General features: G+C 45.0%; 1 pseudogene; it reads right to left on the bottom strand.

Moving 5' to 3' along the window:
* Positions 1-10,788: 10,788 nt before the first annotated feature.
* Positions 10,789-12,076, bottom strand: LOC118285765 (annotated as a pseudogene).
* Between the last annotated feature and the right edge of the window lie 5,087 nt (positions 12,077-17,163).

The raw sequence follows: 17,163 nt of genomic DNA on the forward strand, positions 1-17,163 counted from the left end.
AACTAACAGTTATTGTAATGAAGTAATTAACGTCACTAAGAGATAAACTATATAAATTGAACAAAATCATGCTTGCCTGTTGCATGCTGATATGTCACTTTGTTGCGGTAAATGTGGTAAAATATTCCGTTTGAAATGTTTGTTCTTCTTCTGTCTGTTTTCTTTGACCTCTGAACTTCTTCTTCTTCCGATTGGCCAAAGGTACCCACTTGCGGAAGTGTGTAAACCCACTTCCGGAAGTGGATTTACACTTCCGGAAAGTGTGTGTCGGTGCGGTACCACCTTACCAGCTCCAGGGGCGCTAGTTTACGCACACTTACACACACATTTCCACTCTTTGTCACCTTGTGGGCCAAGTGAAAAAAAGTAAGAGGGACACCAGGTGGGGCTTTTGAGCTCATTTTAACTGAAAAATTTTTTGTCATGGTTGTGCTCCCTGCCTTGGGATCCCATGAAGTAAGAAATGTGAGTGCACACACACACACACACACATACACACACACTTGCTTGTTGTTGTCTTTTCATATGATGAGCATATGATATATGAATGGTAGCTTGGATTATAATAGACATTTATTGATAAAAAGTAATATTGATTGTAAATTGATGTTGCTAAAGTTATTAAATGCTGTTATACTTTAAAGAGAAGTTGTTTTGTGTTATTTGCATGTACATTGTGATAGTAGCTGGTTGACAGAGTCAGTGCTCGAATTCACACCTTCAGTTCACTCCATAAATGTTCATATCTACCAGATATGAACATTTTGAGTGAACACCTTTAATTCTTGAGACTGAATTAACGATTTGGTTATTGCTCCCAGTTTCCGGGTGGTGCCCCATTGCTATTAACATTGAGTAATAAGCTCTATCGATTTTCATAATTCAAAATTATCTTTGATAGTTATAAATTATTGCTGATAACCAAATTAGCCCAAACCGATGCACAACATAATGGTGCCCCGTGTTTAATCCAACAGAATAGGTTTTTAGAGCAAACAACCAGCTTAGGACAGCAGCTTGTAAGCCACAGGTTGAAGCCTTCACCTGTGCACTTGTCAGCACCACTGCTGTCATTGCTCACAACAAACCTACTGGGCAGGGTGAACTCACTAAGCAGTGAGATGATTCCCCAAACACCCCAGGTGGGTGGAGCTGAGGCTCCTCTGAGACCAAGCGACACAGACCTAGAGGATGTGGTCGCCGCTCTCCTCCTCCTCTCACTTAGAGGACAAGATAACCTCCACAGCTTTGAGGTTAACACCTGCGGAAACACATTGCAGGAACCAGTTGGGCAGGCCAACAACCCGGTCGGGAAGCCAGAGAGCTCCGACCCGAACCCGGTGAGTATGAAGCAGCTCACCCAGGTACAGCACAGCGACCAAGCTGTGCACAAACATCTCAGCCTGTGACCAGAAGTCCAGCTAGAGATGACTTTGGTGCAAGAGCACCACACAAATCTGCAGGAGCAGATCCAGGCACCTCAGCCGAGAGTTGAGGGCGACCCTGAAGAAGGCCACACCAGCAAGGTAAGCACCGCTGTCTGCACGGCCATCCAAGAACCACACAGTGTTCCCGATCTTGAAGAGATGTCCTTTTCTGGCCTAACCAGCCGACACCTGCTCCATGATGCCCTCCAGCCGATGGAGCAGATGAACCCAGGTTATCAGGAGACACACGCCAGTAGCCTAGCGACCCCTGCCGGGGCAGTCTCCCATTTTGTCAGTTCAGACGACCACCATGTATCTCCACCAGCCTGCTTGGTGGACATGGGTGCCCCACAACCAAGGGACGCACACCCACCAATCTTCAGCCCCACCTCCTTGCGTTCTGAACAAAGAAAGGAGGATTGCTGCCAGCTAGAATGCACAACACGCGTGCATTCTGCCAGAGGATATGAAGGCAATGCCAATATCCTAGTTCCAGGGAACATAGCGCTCGATAGTGATGGCAGGCCTTGCGTTAAGGTGAACGGCAAAACTGAACCCCAAAGACGCCAGCCAGGGGTGTGATGACCAAATCCACCCCAAGGTTCGAGTCAAACCATGTCTGCAGAACCTCCCTCAGCCAAAAAGGGAAGGTTTGCGACACCTGTTAAGGGCACGTCTCCTCCGAAGACGTCTGACGGAGACAGCAAAGCAGCTCGACATGTCCCTGTCCTCCCCCAGGTCCGCCGGACCCCTTAACAAGACTTGATGCTGGTCCCTCGCCAGCATAACCAGGCCGGGTAAGTGCCCCTTCAACTGCCAAAGTTCCCTTTGCAGGTTGGGGGGTGGAACAAAGAGAACCCAGGACACTCCTTGAACCATCACACACAAGACCCGTGTCCTCTCTTTCCTGTCCTTCTTGAGTGGCCAAGCCGCCAACTCCGCTACACCCAAGAAGTGGTAGTGAGGTCTATCCACGCCTATTTCTTCTTCCAGAACCTGATCCTGGTTCTGACTTCTTGCCGCCTGTGAATCCACAGCCACCGCAGCATGACAATCGTCATCTTTTCTTGACCACAAGCCTTTCTCTCCTTTGCTGAGAAACACACTCAGCCCTGTACTGCCCCCATGTGGTCGGAGGCATTCACATAGCTGTTACACATCTCACTTGAACCTGGTGCTAAAACCACCACAGTTGCAGGTTCAATCCCTGCCGGTTCACCTCACTAAATTCCTGATAAGATAGGATTTAGCAAATGTTCAGCAGTTCACTGCTACCTTGTAAGCCACAGGTATTAGCTACACCTGTGCACCTTTCACCCTTTCTTGCGACCTACCACCAGAGGTCAGCGTAGCCCGAGGTAGCGCACTTACAGACAGGTAAAATAAGTCACCAGACACCCCTAGTGGCCGGAGCTGTAGCTCCTTCAAATTTTTCTCATACAGACCTGCAGGCTGTGATCTTTTTCTCCTTCATTTCCCCAAGAGAATAACCTTTGTAACTAAGATCTTTGCCTGCAATGAGGAATTGCAGAGGAACCAAACGATCCATGGTCCGACAGACTTGAAGTCCCTCCTCTTTTACAGCTGTGACCAGAGAGTCACCTTGCACTGCAAACTGAGTAACCTCAACATGCAGGTAAGGAGATGTGCAGCTGGCATGTAAGACACGCATGCAGCCTGCTAGCAAGCATGTAGGTGGCGCTAGTAGCGCCAAACACCTCATCAGCAGAGGGACCTACATAGCAAAGGGGGTCAAAGCCATGCCTTCCCCCAGGAGCAGTCTCTCCTCCACCAGGAAGAAGCAGCCTCCAGCCTTGAAAGGGAAGAACTCCCAGCACCTTCCCCTTTCACGCAGGAGTCCGACTCTGGTTCGTCACCGAGAGCCACAGAGACTCCTCCTCCAACAAGAACAATTGCATGACCTGGATAAGACCCTCCAGGGTACCAGAGTCACTGTAAATGTTACTTCCTGCTTTTCTATATTTTGCATGATTAGACTTTGTCAACAGCTTCCAGACAGCATGAACTAGTGTTTAATGGTAATAATAGGAACAATTATTACATAACTCCCACAGTTACATCTGGCATAGTATGATACTACACCCTAATACATGTAAAAGTAAGTAGGACAAGCTTGGCACGTTAGCAGACGTGCCACGAAGCTCATGTCCTACAACCGACATGATCCATCCACTTAACTAACCCTTGAAAACTCGACCGTGTTCTTAAAGGCTCCCCAAGGAGACCTGTACACTTTGTCCTCCATCACCTCAACCTCGACCGCCAACACAGAGATTGAGATCATGGACGCATTCAGAGGTCAAAACCTCACCGCCGACGACACGCTTCAAAGACAGCATCCAGCTGAAGGGACCAAATTGATAAACTCTCAAAGCCACTAGACTAACCATTAAGTTACTAGTAAACTAGTAGGTCGTCAGTTTTCCAAAACACCAAGTTAGTTTGTCTTTTTAGTGGTTGAATCGGCATTTACTGCACACATCACATGCAGACACCCAAAACACCAAAGGCCAGACTGGACTCCTCGTTCAGACACGATCTCACACACCAGTCTGTGCCATTCCACTGGCTAACTCCACGGAGCTAGCGTATTAACCATTAACAACCTTTCCTGTTTCTTTTTCCTTTTCTTTTTGTTTTGTGCCATCACCGATGACCAAACAGCAGCAAGGGAAGGGTTATGGTTAATATTTCATCTCGTGTTTTGATTTGTGTGATGTTTGAATGCAACTAGGCTTAGTTAGAAAACTCTGCCCAGACTTTTCCTCAGGTAACAGCACAGACTTTGTCCATTGACTGCCCAGACGCAAAGCCTCTCTGAACTGTATGAACTGCATAGAATGTTGACTCTTTGCCATTCTCAGGAATACATGGACAGTAACTCTCAGTTTACCCCTTCTTTCCCACAGATGCTCAGCCCTTGAGTTGCTCTGAACACTGCGAACTGCATCCCACTCTTCAGAGGAAAAGGGGGATTGTTGCACGAGCACCATGGGTATAGGACAACTTCGGCCTACATGTTATCTCAGAAGCCTGACCGCATGGTCTTCTGAAGAAAGGGAACGCCAAGACCCCTGGACGCCCGCGGTGACCTGCGGAGACCCCGCATGTTCCACCTGAGCGCGTGGTTTGGACATAGCCCAACTTGCATCCCTCATTGGCAGAGACCCGCACGGCACCGCGCGACATCACAGACTCATTGCAATGCCCACCGATCATCGCTCTGCAGGAAAGAAACCCACTTTGATCAGGTGGGTTCCTCTGACTACAAAGGAGGCAACCACTTCTAAACTTAGACTTCGTCCACTGCGACGATCACTCTAGAACCCAGAAGAAGTCACCGTGCACGCAGCTGAACCAGGCCCCAGGATACTCGACTTCGGAATCCGCTTATTTTTTTCCCTCTTCCTTGTGCGTGTTTGGAAACGCACACCGCGCTGGTACCGAGACAAGACCCGCCGACACGGAACACTCTGTCAGAAGGAAAGATCTGAACCCACAGTCTTTCAACCGAGTCGACCGCCGGTCCGATTCGAACCCCGGAGGACCACGCACCCCGCCGCCAGTCGCTAGGAAGCGCCGCGGCTCCCGCCTCGCACATCGCCGCATCCAAGGACGGACCACACATGCTTGTTCCCCCGCAAGGAGTACAGTAAGAGGCTTTAGCTCTGGGCAGAACGTAGATTATTTATGTGTTTTTCAGTAAGTTAACTTACTGTGTATTGTTGTGAAGTTTGTATCGGACCTCCGTGTCCCGTTTATTGCTGCTATAATAGCCGCGTTATTATCAGTGTTGCTTGACTGTGATTTGTGTCTGACCACGTCGGACTATTGTGTGTTGCTCTGCCATCGTGTCTGAACTCAGCACGCTGTCGTCTGTTTAAAGAACAGAGACGCGCCGGCTCACAAGCTGAGCCGCTGCGCCCCTACGTCCCAGACCAGGTGCTGGACCTCAGTCTTCATCGCATGAGCCTTACTGCTGCTTTGATCCCTTTCCCTTTGCTTTCCTACTAACAAACATTTACACACACTCGTGGGTGCTGGAGAGATTCTGGTCCGGAGTTAACTTCGTCCCGATCTCTCCTTTGTTAGAGTCACATGTTTAGAGGTAGCCGCCGTTTAACTTGAGGTCTCATGCCCCACCGTTCTTTGGCGCCACGTGACTTCCCAGGTCACATCCGCCATCTTGTTCCTCCTCCCCCTTTCACGGGCACACGCCTGTGCACACACTCGCTCACACACACGCAAATGCTCACACGCTCACACATACACACACGCTCGCGCACACACACACACACACACATACACACACACACTTGCTTGTGTGGGTCTTGGTTATTGGTCCCAGTTTCTGGGTGGTGCCCCGTTGCTATTAACATTGATTAATAAGCTCTATTGATTTTCATAATTCATTATTTTCTTTCATAATTATAAATTATTGCTGATAACCAAATTACCCCCAACCGATGCACAACAAAACTAATCAGGTAGACAAACTTCAGGACTATCTCAAAGACATAAAGGTCTGGTTGACAGACAGCCTTCTTTCACCTTCCCAATATCAAGAACATTAGAAACATCCTATCTCAAAAGGATGCTGAAAAACTAGTCCATTCATTTGTAGACTGGACTATTGTAATTCATTACTGCTAGGATGCCCCAATAAGTCTGTGAAAAGCCTTAATCCAAAATGCCGCAGCACGAGTTCTGACAGGAACTAGAAAAGGAGATCATATTTCTCCAGTGTTAGAATCTCTGCATTGGCTTCCTGTAAAATTCAGAATAGAATTCATATAAATCCTGCTCCTAACCTACAAAGCCCTTAATAATCAAGCTCCATCATATCTTACAGAGCTCATAGTTTCATATTATCCCAATAGTTCACTTTGCTCTCTAAATGCAGGACTACTTGTGGTTCCCAGAGTCTGTAAAAGTAGAATGGGAGGCAGAGCCTTCAGCCACCAGGCTCCTCTCCTCTGGAACCAGCTCCCAGTTTGTGTCAGGGAGGCAGATACCCTCTCTACATTTAAAGTTAAACTTCCTGTTTGATAAAGCTTATAGTTGGAGCTGCTCAGTTGTTTAATAAACCATTTCTTTGTTATGCTGCTATAGGCCTAGACTGCTGGGGGAACTTATATGATGAGCATCTCTCTCCCTGTCCCGCTCTCTTCTTCTCCCTCCCCCTCTCTCTCTCTCTCTCTCCTTCTCCCTCTTTTTTTCTCTCTCTCTCTGCCCCCATGTATCTACATTACATGTCACTAACTCTGTTTTCTCTCTCTCCTAGTAGATCTGACCCCAGAACTGCAGGATCCAAACCCGTCATTATTATTACTATTATTATTATTAATAACATCATTGCATTTATAAGTGTCAGTTTTCACTTATTATAAGTATCAGTCTGGTAGAAATTAAGGCAACTGTTATAAAACCCCTCCATCCCCCGATATGTTTACATGTCACTAACCCTGTTTGTGTCTTCTTTCTCTCCTAGTGTATCTCTGACCCCAGAGCTGCAGGACCCAAACCCGTCATTATTATTGTTATTATTATTATTATTATCATCATCACTAATAATAACATAATTGTATTTTTTAATTATAAATATCAGTCTGGTCAAATAAAATTGAATTGAATTGAAATTGAACATCCACAACGTGATGCTGGGTGAGATCTCTGCAGAATGCTGGTGAGGAGGATACTTTCAGGAGGGCGTTGCATGCGTAGGTGTGAACCAAATGTTTGTAACAAGTTGGTTATCGCTTCACACTGAAGGTTTCCATACAAGGCATTGTTTGTTCTCTACTGCAGAAGTGAAACTTACAGATAACAACTGTCTGGTACATCATGTTCTTTGATATGTTCAAATGCCTAAGTACAGACATACATAAGAAGGTTAAAATTTTCCATTACAAACCTGATGAGAGTTGCCTGGAAGACTCAAGCCATCCCATCGGAGTGGACAAGAGCAGTTTCCACATTCATCCCAAAAGAACAGGATTCCCGCAACATCAACCAGTTTAGAGGAATTGCCCTACTGAACGTGGAAGGGAAAATCTTCTTCTCAGTGATGGCGAAACGAGTGACCAGCTATCTCCTCGAAAACAAATACATCGACACCAGCTGCCAGAAGGCAGGCATCCCAGGATTCCCAGGCTGCGTGGAACACTCAACCATCAGAGATAATAGTAAAATTTGACCTCCACGTTGTCTGGCTGGATCTGGAAAATGCTTATGGCCCCGTCCAACACAAGCTCATCACCTTTGCCCTTGAGTTCTTCCACATCCCAACCTGCATCCAAAACCTGGTGTCCAACTATTTTAGCAGTTTCAAAGTCTGCTACACAACACAGAAGACTACAACTGGTTGGCATCAACTTGAGTGCATTGCAATGGTGAGTGGAGAGCTGACAGAGCAGTCGACCAGGCCATCAGCAGGCTAAGCCACCGTGAGATTGTTGGCAGGACACAGTAAGGGAAAGCTGGCCTGGGGTGGGGAACAGTCCCCAAGTTTTGGTCAAAAGCCACAAGGAAGGAGAGGAAAGAACTGGTGATCTCAGAGGTGGTCAGGACAGAGGAGGAGCATTATAAGATCAGAGCGCTCAGCCAGTGGCAGGAGGGAGTGGTCGATAGGACCATAAAATGGGCTGACGTGTGGAAGATGCCTCAAGCCAGGCTTGATCAGGGCCCCCTACGACACTCTCCCTAGCCCCAGCAACCTGAGTCTGTGGTATGGCTATGACGAAAACTGCCATCTCTGCAATGCCGCAAACCCAAGCCTGCAGCACACCCTGTCCAGTTACAAAACAGCGCTGGCTCAGGGTCGGTACAGGTGTGTCCTCATATGTAAAGGTAGCCGTCATTTAACTTGAGGTCTCACGCCCCACCTTTCTCTTGCACAACGTGACTTCCCAAGTCACATCCGCCATCTTGTTCCTCCTCCCCTTTTCACACGCACAAGCCTGTGAAGGCACACACACACATCATAAGGATAAACAAACAAGCTAGTTAGCTAAATCCGAACAAAAATATTACCAGGCAGCTGAAGCGCAGATGCTATTTCCTGCCAATGTTTCTCTTTAGCATATCGGTTGTTATAAGGAGGAGGAAACATCGAAGAGGCTGGTATTCTGTTGCTACACCTCCACCAGCCTGGCCTCCATATCATCTGTCCATATCACTCGTCTTGCTGCCATGCCGTCACCACCTGCCACTGCGTATGCGCAGTTGGGAAAAAAAGGCACAGAGTTTTGGGAATCACGTGGCTCTGCTTCAACTGTGCGAGAGGCAGTAGTAGGCTGAACCAACATATCAGAAATTTATCGGGACGTCTGACGGCAGGTCGCAAGCAATTAATAGCTGCTCGCTCCCCCCTCTACACTGCATGGCAAATGTTGCACGATGAAGCTGAAAATTGTCAAAGAGTCATAGGACTCAGAAATGGGAGAAAAACGGCCTTAAATCGCACAGTGTATGCCCCGCTTAACTCTGTGTTTTCTCTCTCCTAGTGTATCTCTGAATCCAGATCTGCATGATCCGAATCAGTCGTTATTATTAAAGCCCGAGCACCTCCGCTGCAACGCCCTATTGTTTCTGTAAGGATTTTTATTATTTTTAGGGCCCAAGCTCCATTGACAAAGTCAAAGGGAACTTCAAATTTGGTGTGTTTCATCTAAATGCCAGTAGGATGAAAGTTATCAAAGGCTTGAGTGTACGTCACACGCCTTTGCCGCGTTACGTGGCAAAAATGTGGCTGTAATCGTTACTTGTAATCGAAGGTATATGGTTCGATCTGACCCAAATTTCTTAGGCATGATAACTGCCTGCTGGGAACAGGAAGTTACATGTTCTATACTTTTACGTCCTCTGCCTTGCAGGTTGACCAGATCCTCCTAAATTGCTCAGAAAAGCTAAAACAATTTTAACATGTGATGTAGAGAAATCAGTTCCCTTCGTCTGACACCCTCTTTGTGGCGTGGCAGCAAATTTCTATTTGCCGCCATGAAAAATCAGAATGTCCTAACTCCAAATATTGGGTCATATCTTCACCAAATTTCTGAGGAATAATAACAGTCCCACCTGCAACACATTGGCATGTCAATATCGATCCACAGTTAAAGTGCAACCTACTGGCAACAGGAAGTTACAAGTTTTGTACTTTTATGTACTCTGCCTTGCAGGTTCAACAGATCCACCTCAATACGTAGCGACGTATTGTTCGGCATCAAATACAAATATGTGTTTGAAGGACTTGGGGTGGTTTGTGTCTCATGACACTGGGTAGACATGTTAAGGGTGGCAAATCTTGATATCTGAAATGTGTCTTTAGTCTAATTGTGGCAAATTGACTCGAGAGCGCCCCCCCTATAAAATTCAAGGCCATCACCTTTAAATTTGATGGAGATGAACAAAATTTTGTAGGCACATGTATCATGTTAGGACCTACAAAAAAGTCTCTGGGCGCTATTACCTGCACTCAACGGGAAGTTGTCTATTTTGAATTTAGCCTGCAAATATGCCACATTTTGCTAAGTTTTTTAACTCTTCCTAGAGGATTAATCACAGCAAATCTATATTTGCTGACTGTCATCTAAAGACCTTGTTGATGAAAGTTGTCAATGGATTTGTATTCATTAGGAACTTGTATCATGTCAGGACCTACAATATTGCCTATGGGCGCCATTACCTCCACCCACCAGGAAATGTCCGCCATTTTGAATTTTGCATGCATATTAGGTGCATTTCGTTCTTTTTCTCACATTATACTTGAACTACCTCCTCCTAGAGGATTAATCACAGAAACTCCATATTCGTCGGTCATCTAAAAACCTTGTTGATGAAAATGTATCAAAACATTTGTATTATGTGGAACGCCATGGCCTTGTAGAAAAGTTTGCTAATGCTCCATGATAGGTGACATTCCTCTGTCTTGCAGGTTTACCTTATCCACCTCTAACTAGCTCAAAAAAGAAAAACACTTTGATGATGTGATAGAGTGCTTGCTCATTGTGAGAAATGTTGGGTTTTCTCTGTAATATTAGGAGATCTCAACCTTTCTGGGTAAAATCCCCTGAGACAGTGGATGTTGTGGTTTGGAGCTAAACAAATAAAAATTGATTGATCATGTCACCAGCAGATACTGCAGAGCATATCTATCGGATCTGTAATTGGTGGAAAAGTCAGTCGGCTGGCCCCCCTTTGACGTATTTTTATTGTTAGAGATACAGAATTCTACCTGACAACACCAATGAACTTAATTCTAATTGTTTGTTCTTCTCCAAGGAAGGTAAAGCCGTTTCAGCCTCCTTTGGTTGCTGGTTATTCAATAAATACACACAGAATATCAAACTAAATTGTGTTTTATTGTCATCACTTCTGAAAGAGCCTTTAAGCAGGAATATGTTTCACAGTGAGGACAGCTCACTGGTTCTTCTTGGCTGCGGCCTTCTTCACTTTGGGTTGGCTACCTTCTTCACAGGGGCTTTCATAGCTGCAGGGGCCTTCTTCACAACTTTCTTGGGGCTCTTCGTGGCCTTCTTGGGGTTCTTGGCTGCTTTTTGCCCGCTGCAGCTTTCTTCACTTTCTTCTGGGACTTTTTAGCACCTGCTCGCTTCTTGGCTGCCACTGACTTGGGCTTTTTGGCCGCTGTACGTTTCTTGGCAGTGTGCTTCTTGGCTTTGCGAGCGGCCTTCTTAACCAGCTTCTTGGCCCTGGGCTTAGCTTTCTTGTTTATTTTGAAGTAACCGGAGGCCCCGGTTCCTTTGGTCTGGACCAGGGTTCGCTTGGCCACCAGGCTCTTGATAGCGGTATTAACACGAGCCTTGTTCTTCTTCACATGGTAGCCTCCGGCAGCCAGAGCCTTCCTGAGGGTGGCTGCTGACACGCCGCTCCGCTCCTTGGACGAGGACACGGCTCTAATGATGAGTTCAGTGACGCTGGGACCGACCTTCTTTGGTCTCACAGCCTTTTTCTTGGCAGCTTTAGCCACCATTTCTCCTTCTAAATTTAATGAAACTAATGCCAGTGAGAGGGCGGACTGATAAAGAGACTGGAGCAGAGGCTTGTACTCTGAAGTAGGATTTTTGGTTTTCGTGGTAATTCAGGTTACGAAATTGGTACTCTTCTGCTTTAAATCACAAAGGTAACTTGTGCTGAATGGCTAAACTGCTACGGAACAGGTCAAGTTTGAGATAAGAGATCAAAGCCAGACACCAGTCCAACTACTGACCAATCAGATCACTGAAAACCAGAGTCATAATTCTGGACGATCTAAGCTGCGTTTCCACCAAAAGTACCAGGAACTACTAAAAGGATCCTTTGGCCCATTGTTTTCTGCATTTCCACAGCGGCCTGAAGTCCCAGGAAGATTATGCAAATCAGGCCAGCGACGTATGGAAAAGCAGTTGATGAGTTGTTGTTGTTGTTTTTTACCATAATGCGTAAAATAACATTTTATTTTCTTATTTACTGCTGCTGTCACTTTTTAAAGTAGCGTAATAATTCCCTAAATGTCGATTCAGAGAACTGCATTGAAAACATAATCATTGCACCCCCAGAGAAAATGCTCAGCAGAGCCTGCACTTGGTCGTTGGTCCATCTATCGTAGCTTCTCTTCTCTTCTGTCCATGACGAAGCGCGGTGAAAAAACCCAACAGTACTGAGCTTGCAGCTGTTCGTGAAATAAAATGCGGTGAGCACTCGACCAATCACAATTCTCGATGAGTACTTCTGCTGGTGAAAGTAAGAGAAAGCGCTGTGTCACAAACTGTTTCACCACCGACCAACACATGAATCATGACGTTAAATGAATGGATTGATAGAAGAATGAATGAATAAATGGATAGATAACCTAGTTATGTGAGGCTTTGATTATAGTGGCAGACTAAAAAGGACTGACAAAAGGGCACAAATATTCACTTGATAAATTCCTGTGCTAATTTCGTTATATTTTCAGGTTGACTTTAATTATTTTTTTTATATATATTTTGAGTGGTACTTTTCTGTTTTAGTTATTTGATCATATCATTTTCATTTCACTTTTTAGAATCTCCTTTTTACATGTCACATATCAGCGTTTCTTTTTTATTATATTAAAACTTTATCCATAGCCCTGACTTTGTCACTTGTAATTAATGACTCCGCCTCTTCCACATGAATATGCTCATAAATGGATATGAAAACACAAGGTTGATCTTGTTATATCCAGAGTCAGGTTACTCAGGTTGTTAAATGTTAGCTTAAGTCAAACCAGATAACGAAAACATATCGTGGCAATGTTGAACTCACTTTGTAGTACAAGCCCCAGGAGGCGGTACTTGAACACACCATGAGAACGTTTTATACATATTAAGCTAGCTACTGTTATTGATGGTAACGTTGCTTTCCTTATCTACAAATACCACTGGAAGATATACTGTGTTTATCTTTTATAGTGTAACGTTAGGTGCACATTTTTCAGATAATCTGTAACCCTATATCTGGAGTAAAAAGTGAACAGTCAGATATGACATTTCAACACAATTGCATTAGTTTGACATGTGTGAAAATGTTGCCTTCATAAATGCATACAATATGAAAATTTTTAGCTTAAATTATGAATAAAATGAATAAACTGATGAGGCATTTAGGTTACCTGTATTCTACAGGACACAGCTGCTGGGTTTAGACTAAACACAGGAATGAGGTTTATTTTAGATGACACCGTTTTAAATAATCTAAACCTTACACTGCAGCTAATGACAGAGCAACATGTGTTTTGTTTTAACTGTGAGAATTTCCTTTCTTGTCTCTTGTGACTTTTTTCTTGTTATTTTTGATCATCAGAGTCCACGATCTATTAACTCCAATAGAAGAGAACAAAAATTCTGCAGCTGCATCCCATGTCTGGATACAAAATAATGGTTGGGCACCTGAATGCACAAGGCATACGCATACAAAGTAAGGAATTGTAATCATAACCGATTCATATGTTCGGGGATTATTTTATGTTGGGATTTGGCCTACTTGCTGATTTACTCACAATGTGGGGAAGCTGCTTTATTAAGTGCTAGTCTGGATTTTATCTGGATTTGTGAATGTACTGACAGATTGGGGAATGCTTTGTTTGTCTTTCAGTACACGATATTTGTGCATTGTTTGGCATTTTATACGACAGCATGTCCAGGAATCCATGCGACGCGTGGTGTGTTGATGCGCACCCTTCAGCTGAACCCAAGAAGGCGCAGGAAGTACTCTGTTAGAGCACCGAACAGTTTATGGCACATCGATGGAAAACACAAGCTGATAAGGTATCTAAAAAACGTAAACTTAAAAATTGTAATCTGTGTAAATACAGTCTGACAGTGGCTAAAAGGGCTACGGCTCCCACACTGTGCACCCAGTATTGATGTCAACATTTCCAAATTAAAGCTTGTCAGTTCAACAGTTTAACCTCAGCCATTGTCTTCTTGAAATCTAATTTGCTGGAGTTCAGTGCTAAAAACAGAAAATGTCAGTGACCAAATACTTTGCGACTGAAAAACTCTACAACATGCAGCTGGCCTCAAAGGCTATTTTTAAACACCAGAACCATGTATAGATTCACTTTGCTGTGTGTGTGGTTGGGTGTGGATTTCGTGAGCTGGAATTAAATACAAAGAAGCGGTAACCCTAGAAGTATATCAGGATTTTTATTTATGTATAACAGAGGGAACAGGTTTTATTCATTTTAAAGATTTCAGATAAAGAAGTCGTGTTCATATAGACATATACAGTATGCTCTCTGTAAATCTGGCCCGAACTTGCACATAAAGAGTTGCATGATGTAGGTAGTGGTACTGATCTTAATCTGATCTTATACATATCAATTTCAGATGGCGTATTGTTGTGCATGGTGTTATTGAGGGCTTTAGTCGTTTGATCGTATACTTTAGTGCCGCCACCAACAATCGCGCAGCAACAGTCCTTAAAAGCTTTCTGGAAGCTGTCGATCCCTATGGTGTCCCATCACGTGTGAGGTCAAAGGCGGGGACAATGTTGACGTTGCGCGCTACATGGTAGCTAATAGAGGACTGAACAGGAGTTCACACATTGCTGGCAGGAGTGTCCATAACCAAAGGTAACATAATCTTCCATTCAAACATTTATCAAAATTAGTGAATGTCCCTAAAGTGTTGCATAATGGGAGAATACTGTTCGAAGTTGGATATTGTATTAGTTTTCAAGTCCAGAAAAGCGTCAGTGACCCTTTAACATTATTGAAGCACAATGGTGTAATGTGGCTCTAAATATTGACTTCTTATGTTTTCTTTGGGCCCTCTGCAGTCTACTCAGTAGTTAGATTGAGGTTTAACTGGGAGTGACGGGAGTGTTTTCATACACCAACAGAAGGTGAAATTATTAGGTAAAGGTATTTTGCCTGTATGTTGTGTTTTTGTTCATTGTAGGTAGAATAAAAAGTTTTTCCTTTCTACCCATCAGAATAGAAAGGCTCTTGAGAGATGTGTATGTGGGAGTGCTTGATCTCTTCTACACCATCTTTACCAACCTTGAGAGAGAAGGCCTTCTCTATCCTGACAACGAAATGCATTGTGCCACAACTACAGAAGCACCTTCAGTTCTTCCAGCATGGCTGGAACTACCACAGACTACGCACTGAGGGCAACCAGTCACCGCTGCAACTGTGGACTCGCCATGAGCATGAGGCACAGCACCAGTTTAAATTGCTGGGGTCAAATAGAACTGCTTTAGCAACCCCTGCTGGTGCAAATTGTAAATACTTGATGTGATTGTGGAAATATCTAAAGTGGAATTACCATTATTTAAAATTGAATGAATTGATAATAAAATATTTGTTATTATTCTTTTCCTGACATTAGATATTTTTTTATTGTTTTAGCCCCAATTTGTATCAAAATACCACAATCGTACCAATTTGATTTTCTCATGGATATTAAGGTCAGCACAGTCCTTATTATCTATTGTGGCTTCTTCTGGGGATCCACCACAGAGCACATGCAGGATAGCTCAGGCCTAAGTCCACCTAGGCATGGCCCATCATGTAGGAAGGAATGACCGATCATTTGACCAGCAACAACAAAGAAATCACTCTCCAAAAGGGAGAAGTGGAGGGAATCAGATCATCTTGTTCCCCCTCAAAAAGGATAGTTCCCCCTGGCACTTAAATTAAAAGAAAAAAGTCAAAGCATATACATAGTTATGTAAAGGATATAGCTATTTACCTGTTATACAGCATTAGTAGATATATCAATCAGCCACTGAATACTCTGGTTGATCCTGTAGAAATCTGAAAGGTTCACAGCAGCTACATTCCCATTTAGGATTTATGAATAAGTTTATTATTCTCTGAGTAAGCATAAATGTCTGGGAAGATAGATCTGTTCTCAGCCTGGGACTGGTACAAACCAAACACCAAAGTGAATATTTACTTACCAGAATTCATCTCAAAACCATACTGAACTTTTGTCATGATGGTTGCAAAGAAATGGCGAGTCACACCATCAACAATTGCTGGATCTCCTGAAAAGGCAAAACACACGGTACAGACGTCAATGAAGTGAAAATTGTAAATATATGTATGTATTTTATCTTTAGTCTTGTATGTGTAAGCAATTTACCCTTAGGTGTGCATGTCATGGGGCAAGCCCACTCAACGTTTCATCTCATCTCATCTCATCTTCAACCGCTTATCCGTGGTCAGGTCGCGGGGGCAGCAGCTTCAGTAGGGGGCCCCAAACTTCCCTTTCCCTGGCCACATTAACCAGGTCTGACTGGCGGATCCCGAGGCGTTCCCAGGCCAGTGTGGAGATATAATCTCTCCACCTAGTCCTGGGTCTACCCCGAGGTCTCTTTCCAGCTGGACGTGCCTGGAACACCTCCCAGGGGAGGCGCCCAGGGGGCATCCTTACCAGATGCCAGAACCACCTCAACTGGCTCCTTTCTACGCAAAGGAGCAGCGGCTCTACTCCGAGCTCCTCACGGATGACTGAGCTTCTCACCCTATCTCTAAGGGAGACACCAGCCACCTTTCTAAGGAAACCCATTTCGGCCGCTTGTACTCGCCCCCGCTGCTCCAATTCTACGGCCATTCTCACGCTCCATTGTCCCCTCACTCGCAAACAAGACCCCGAGGTACTTAAACTCCTTTACTTGAGGTAAGGGCTCATTCCCTACCCGGAGTAGACAATCCACCGGTTTCCTGCTGAGAACCATGGCCTCAGACTTTGAGGTGCTGATTCTCATCCCAACCGCTCCACACTCGGCTGCGAACTGATCCAGTGAGTGCTGAAGATCACAGACCGATGGTGCCATCAGGACCACATCATCTGCAAAAAGCAGTGATGAGATCCCCAGGCCACCGAGCTGCAACCCCACCCCACCACGACTACGCCTCGATATCCTGTCCATGAATATCACAAACAGGATTGGTGTCAAAGCGCACCCCTGGCGGAGACCAACCCCTACCGGGAACACCTCCGACTTACTGCCGAGAACCCGGACACAGCTATTGTTTTGAGTATACAGGGATTGGATGGCCCCAAGAAGTGACCCCCTCACCCCATACTCCCTCAGCACCTCCCACAGTATCTCCCGGGGGACCCGGTCATACGCCTTCTCCAAATCCACAAAGCACATGTAGGCTGGATGGGCATACTCCCAGGACCCCTCCAGGATCCTTGCAAGGGTAAAGAGCTGGTCCGTTGTTCCACGTCCAGGACAG

This window comes from Scophthalmus maximus, chromosome 15 (assembly GCF_022379125.1).
Source record: "Scophthalmus maximus strain ysfricsl-2021 chromosome 15, ASM2237912v1, whole genome shotgun sequence".
Lineage (NCBI taxonomy): Eukaryota > Metazoa > Chordata > Actinopteri > Pleuronectiformes > Scophthalmidae > Scophthalmus > Scophthalmus maximus.